Raw genomic sequence first — 7,667 nt, 5'->3', positions numbered from 1 at the left:
ATTCTCAGCTGAGAGCAAACGCGGCACCCATCTTGCCGATAGCTTTTTCATGCCTAATTTTTCATGTAGAATTGAAACAACTGCACCTATAGCTATCCTTGTAGCCTCAGCTAACTCAGGCACTTTTAATCTTCTATCCTTCAACACCATATCGTGGATTTTATTGATGATTTCGGGAGTACTTGCTTCTACGGGCCTTCTTGTACGTGGTTCGTCACTTATTGATGTACGACCACGCTTAAATTCATTTACCCAGTAAATCCATTTTTCTTAACGAACAATTTTTTTTTTCAATTGGTTATAAAAACACGTAAACTCAGAAGATGTGGACATTGACTGCACCACATATCTAGTCGGGAGTGGTGCTGACTGAAAACAGATGATTAGGAGCGATTCGCGCGACATCTGCTGGTCAATCTAAGGACTTATTGAACTACCCTCGTATTTAAGTTTTTATTTTTAAAGAAATATTTTTAACAAAAAATATAACTCAACAAATGAAAATAGATGAATTAGATTTCGAAACAGATGAATTCCTTATTAAATATTTCAATTTAAAAAAAAATAAAAATATAAAAAAATTTCAGCCAAAAGGGTTAATTTACCACCAGATAAGAAACTTTTTGAATAAATAATTGAACCTAACGAACAAAAAAGAAGGAAATTTGAATAAAATAACTAAATTTTCAATTTAAAACATGAGTTTTCAATCGATAAGATGAATTTCATGCAAAAACACTCGAGTTTTTAACAAAAATCGTAAATTTGTAACCCAAATCGGGTAGTTGAATTTTCAATTCAAGAAAATTGAGAATTATGAAATAAAATAATTAATGGTTAGTTTTCGTTACATTAATATTGTTAAATAAAATATACAATGCATTTGGGATTCTGTAAACTCCCAATTTATATTTCCTAAAAATGGTTTCGTTTATAAATAATTCAAAATTTAATTTTTGAATTAGATTGAAAAGTAGCAATAAAGTCTCGTGTCCTTGAGTTTCTATCAGCTTACTATATTAAACAGATACAACAAATAAATGACCATTTTTAGTGTCTGTCAAAAAATTATGAACGCCTTGAATTTATTTTGGACCGCTTTTTTGTTATTATTATTATTTTTTCAAAATTATTTAGTATTATTAACATTGAAAACATTTATTTGTAAACAATTTTCGGCAATTGATTAGTTCTCATACTTTACATAAAATACTTTGTATTTCAAGATCTATCAAGTTGTACCATAAAAATGGTTCTCCGAGCGATCCAGGTAACGCTGTAGCTATGGATTGTGGGGACCCCTGCCTTGGTTAATAAGATGGAATTTTCACCGAAAAGATGCTTATATGCACTATGAGTTAAAATGATAGTATAAATTATTTAATTGAGGCGAAACACTCTAAAAAATTTATTTGAATCTACTTTGCCTTAGAAACTTAAGGAAATTCAATTTCTTTTTAACATTTTATAGGTACAAAAAAATCTTGAACATTTTAAAGAAAAGTTTTGTATTTTACTGGATTTTTAAAAATATGAAAAAATTCAACACACTCGAAGATATTTGAGACTTTTAGAAACTTTTAACAAAGAACAAAAAATGCATAAACTTTTGTAAATCTAAATAAGTTTTAAATAACACTTGTCTATTAAAGTATATAGTTTATCCAAAAAAAGGCAGGAAAAACATTTCACTTTATAAAATCGTCAACAGATTTTTATTTTTCAGTTAGTAATTTGTTTGATAGGAATTCAATAAACCGCTCTTCTTTTGTTCGTACATGTGTGAGTGATCGCCTGAGTGACAGCGCAGACGCCGTGCACCCCGCGTTTTCGACTCATGCATATGGCGCACGTGGAGTAAGATTTGAATAGTGAGTCTATGTTTGCGAAAATATAAAAAGCATTTAATAAATAGTGTTACTAACCCGTTAATTCTTAAATTTGGTATAAGGTAATCTCTATTTTCACAATATTGTCAACAAAACAGAAAATTCTAAACAGCTGGAAAACATTTTTTTATTAACGTGAATAGTAAATGCGCCCAAAATGACGACGCTTTCTAGAATTCATTGTTGTAAATCTTTACAAGCTAAAAATGAATTGTTATGTTAATTCTAGCAAATTAAAGCTCACCTTTGCCTCCATTACGGATATAAGAAACTTCCCCAACAATTCTGTGATTCCGGAATCGCAATCTAGTTTTTGCTATTTTTAGGTTAAGTTCGATGAAAGGAAAACTGAATCACGACGATAAAAGGAAACTTGACATAATCCTGTCTAATCTAAGCCGACGTGGTTCGGACTCGAGCCACACCATCTGCCCCCTTGAGCCCACATGTGGACTTAATATTAAAGAAATAATTTGTTGGATTAAAACAAACATTTTTCTCAGTGCATAATGTATCAGTGGGAAACTGCCTGCCCTTGCGCCACCCTTGCACATTAACGCATTTTTCATACTTTTAAGACCATTTTTAGGGCATTCGAGAAGAATTGGATGATGAGGGCTAAAAAATTCAAACAATAAAATAGGGTCACCTAATTTTAACACTATGTTACTTTTAAAATATCTTAAATTTTTATAAATCCTATATGCAATCTTCAAACATCTTTATATATTTAGGAAAATTCTTAATAATTGTGATAATTAAATATTTATTTATGTAATTGTAATACAATGTAGAATAGCAGTTAAATTATAAGCCTCGAAATCTAGATATATTTATTATTTTGACTAACAATGTTTGAGTGAAGTTTGCTGCAGTGTAGTATACAGAAATCAGATGAACTCGACATTCAAATTCATAAAGATGACCATGAAGGGTTATATCCATTGATTAAAAATAGTTCAATCTTGCTCTAAACACTCCTTCATTTGGTACTCCGACATATATATAGTCGCCTTCGGGGTAATCCCCTTGAAAATATTGATTTCTCCAGTTCAAATATGCACTCCTATGATTATGTTGAGTTGTATTGTACAATTCAAAATCTTGGGAAAAGTGCCAGTCAACTCCTATTCTAAACCAAGTATTCATTGGAGTATGACGGCCAGGAATATGTTCATGAAATGGTTCTACTTCGTTGATATGCGAATAAAAATGTCGGGGTTGACCTGTCCGAATAAAATATACAACGTTATTAATGGGTCGGTGATAACGCTCCAGGAACGGGCCTATTGTTCCACTAAATATTTGATTGATCTCATCTTCATAAACAGAGTGGTCCCGCATTCTTATGCGAATATGGTTAGCATTCAAATTGGGAAACTGCACGTGATGCGTTATTCCACCTGCACCTAATTTTTCAAACAAAATAAAAAATAATATATGAGGATTTTGTACAGTATTACCCTACTGTTTTGGAGAATTTGAACAATCGAAGATCATCAAAGAATGTACTGTCTACACGCAAAACTAAAACTGTCTTTTCCAAAGTTGGGTAGGCGAGCGAATGGCGGGACAGATTCTTTTATTTATTAAAGTACTAATTATGGGTTTGTGCCAATATATTTCGAATCGCTGGAGTCGGGTGGGATTGAAGTTAAAACTAAACTCACCACCACGCAAACAATTGTTCAATTATTTTGGACATGAATTTAGTAAATAACCATTAGGACAAATCCTAAGATTGTCTAACATCTTGCATTTTATCTAATTAGTGACTTGGTTACCCATTTGCCATTAAACTTGCTTTTATGCCTGTATAGATTGTTTTTATGGCTTGTAAGAGCCATCTATTGACTCCGTGTGTGACAACAACAAAAAAACGATTTGAAAATAAATTTAGATCAGAAATGCATTTCGCAAGAAAACTCTACTTCGGAAAATACAAAGTTACAAGTTTTATTTTAATTACATTTTTTTAAAAGGTGTTGTTTACACTGCTTGCTTCATCTCCCCAACTGGAAAATAAAAAAGCTTAAAAAATATGTAAAGCTGATTAACGTTTCTTGACAAGTAAAAAGATTGTCATCTTTTAAAGTATTAAAACTATGAAAATAAGAATGTCTTCAGTCATACTTTCAATTCGCAGAATCGAGGCGATTATTAATTAAGTTTGAATGATTAAAACTATTCAGAAATACATATATCTATTATCGGTTTTCAAAATTTAGTTTTGTTGGTGTCTTCTCAGTTTGAAATTTTTAAGTTTGTGCAGTTTAAAAGTTTACATTGCACATTGTAAAGCACATTCTTTAAATGATTGTATATTAAGCACTTCTCTGTTTGAAAAAAAGTCCGTAAAAATAACAGGTCAAGCACGGGGCTAGTAGTAATAATATGGAATTTTCCATAATTGAAGAGGCAGATTAAATAGCCGCCTTAGCAATCAAGCACGCGGAGAAATATTTTCGGCGGAGCAAATTTTGCAAATTATTCAGATTAGAGTGTCGATAGTCAATATTTATAGAGAATTGTCTTCTGCAACTTTTTTGTATACCAACCAAATTCGAAGGTTATTTTTTTTTCTCAGTTATTTGAGGAAAACGGAATTTTTCAACGAAAAAAAATCAATAGGTCGTACGTTATTTATACATCATCTCAAAGTTTTCAAACAAATTTCTTTAATTACTTAAGAAAATTTTTCTCAACAGAAATTTTTCAAAATTCGAAACATCCTCACGCAATTAAAAATTTAGGATATTTAAATGAGATTAAAATCCAATTTAAAACCTTTTTTAAACATCTAATAATCAAATTGATGAGAGGAATTCCTGAAAATAGAATCAAGAATCTAACGACCAAATTTGAACAACCACCACAAAATGTACGCACTGCAATTTGAAAAAAAAATTCAGATTGAATTTGAAACATTTTGTGGCGCTTGTCTAAATTTTGTCGTTAGCTTCTTCATTGTATTTTCAGTAATTATTCCCCTCACACAAGTTTTTCGTTTCTGTGTATGCATCTTATATTTCGAAGAAAATATGTTTAAAAATTCACTACACGCCCTCTTATGTTTTTTTTAAACCTCGTAAACATTCGCAGAATCACAGAATAGGTTGAGAAATGTTACATAAAATTTTTCCTTGAAAAATTCCGTCCTCCTTTAATAATTAAAAAAAGAAACAAACTTCGAATTTCGTTACCAAATAAAAAATATGCGCAATAAGATTATTTACAAGTATTGACTGTCGAAACTCAAATTTAAAGAATTTTCTCGAACCTTAAGGTGGTTATTGTAACCGACCCTGCAATTCTATCCTAGAATTATTTCGAAATGAGTGAGCCCTAATGAAAATCCCAGTTAATCGTGGATATGTATTAAAAATATAATGAAGCCTCGACAGATATAACGTTGGATAATGAGACTTTAATGTCAAAAATGGATACTTTTTCAATACAAATTTCTATATATTTGTGATATGTATCATACATAATAATTTCATGATAATATTACACTTACGTTTAACGTGCAGCAGTTCAAATAAAGCAAGAAATAGAACTTCAATATAAATATCCATTGTTTTTTCAGTAGACAATAAAAGCGAACAGAAACTAACTTTGTCAGGAATCTCGTATGAACTGATCAGATGGACGGCTGCCACATGCACTGACTTAGATGAATTCCACCAAATCACAAAACATTGTTTATTTGTTAAAATGTACTCGTACATAGTGGAATGAAAAGTAGGAAATGCCTTGAGCAGAAGCCCTAGTTTTTTTTCATCCAGCATAATATTTAACAAGAACTTTACTTTGTACATGATTTTAGATGAATTTAAAGTTTTCAAAAATAACGAAATGAAATGCTATAATTAATTAGACACGAGTTCCGACAAATGTCTTAAATTCGGAGAATCTTTCATTCCAAATTATGTCATACGTCAGAGTTGAATTCAAAAAATTTCATCGTCAGTCTTTGAATTTTCTACAATAAAAAATGAATTTTTAATAAAAGGAGGCAATTATTCCATAATAGAGTTGAATTTCCTACAAAACAAGGCGACTGAAGCAAAATATCTGAAGCTTTATCCTAAAAAGTTTCTTTTTTTAAGGAAGTGGTTCAATTCTCCAAGATAAAATATTAAAATTTAACCAAAAATAGCTACATGTGTAAGCTAAGAAGACGACTTGTTTAGAGGGCTGTTGACATTTAAAAAAGGAGCGAATTTTTTGCAACTCGTCCTCTCTGGAGCGAGAGTGTCCGCATTGTCAAAACATACGGCAACACATCTAGGACAATCAGACCTGCTTCTCATCCTCATCATGGGAGTCTTAAGGTAGGCTGGACTCTCAGTCTAGTTCTTTAAGCGTCAAAGGCCCTGTTAGGGGATGTGAGGACTTCCTCCAACAAAAAAATAACTGGTGCAGATCTAAGTATAGCTCCTGGCTAATAAGTTCGTTCCCAAGGCCTGGAGAAAATGATCCATAATCATCCCTGGCTCTGGAGGCATCTCACGTTTTCATCCAGGTTCCGAGAATCTTGAAGACAGCATACGGAAAGGCGGGAGCCAAATTCAAATTCAAATCTCGATTCTTAATTTTGAGGCGCAGCAGCGAGTAGATCGCAGGTCTCTAAAGGCCTTGCAGAACCCTAACAATCCATTGATGTCCCTCTTTGAAAATATCGATGAGGTAAGGTCATAAATAATAAACAAACAAAAAGAAAATAGAATAAGTTAATCCTAACTTCATAAAATAATCCTAAATATGCTCTTGGACTACCATGCCACGTTCCGAGAGAACAGATTTCGCCTTAAAAGTAAAATAATAACTAAAATAAATTGATTTTAAAAAATACGTCTTGTAATAAATTTTCTTGCACAAATTTGAATAAATTAAGACGAAAATAATACACCCGTACAAATTTTATTTTGGATAATTTTGGGGGTGGTATTCCGGCGTTAAAGTTGGTTGCACAAGATTGAACACATTAAGATGAAAGTAATGCACCCGTATAAAGTTGATTTTGGATAATTTCGGGGACAGCGAAACGTTTCGCTGGCCCGTCAGTGTTTTTCTGATAAAAAAGGTACTTATGTTATTGCAAAAATTCTAATTTTGGTTGCAAAAATTTGAACAAATTCTGCAGTAAATATTTGACCGCAATAAGTTAAATTTGCCTGGGTAATAGGGCTAGCGAAATGGTCCTCCCAGCTTATAAATTGCAATTATTCAGAGCGAAATATTAAAAAAATGTTTGAATCATTCAAGTATGGAGTGTTATTATCTATTTTTTGGGTTAATTTTCGGACATAATACAAGGAGGTTGGTACTAGATACGAATTGTAAATACATAATAATTATTATTATTATGATAGCCTCGCTGTCTCAAATACTTAGACACTCGGACTTCATTTTAGAGGTCCGGGGTTTGATCCCTGAGCTGGTACCTCTGAAAATTTTTTAATGTACCTTTACCGAGGTTCTGGTGGTTCGGAATCCACCTTAAGCTGTAGGTCCCCCCATCGTGTACTTGACTGCCACCCAGTCCCTCAACGATGGGGAAAAAACCAGGCTTTCTCCAATATGTCTGGGCAGACTGCTCTCATCAGATCACTTGACTGCATTATAGAAATGCGTCCGTGACTGATGATATATACCAAGAAAGCCCTGTGCAAAAATGATCAAATAAAATATCCAACTCTAACCAAAAATGCTTTTGACATGTTGGGCAGTATAAGTCTGTGACAACATTTCAATACAGAAATGTTTTTATAA

Source organism: Belonocnema kinseyi, chromosome 3 (genome assembly GCF_010883055.1).
Source record: "Belonocnema kinseyi isolate 2016_QV_RU_SX_M_011 chromosome 3, B_treatae_v1, whole genome shotgun sequence".
Lineage (NCBI taxonomy): Eukaryota > Metazoa > Arthropoda > Insecta > Hymenoptera > Cynipidae > Belonocnema > Belonocnema kinseyi.
Note: the sequence above shows the minus strand (reverse complement) of the source record.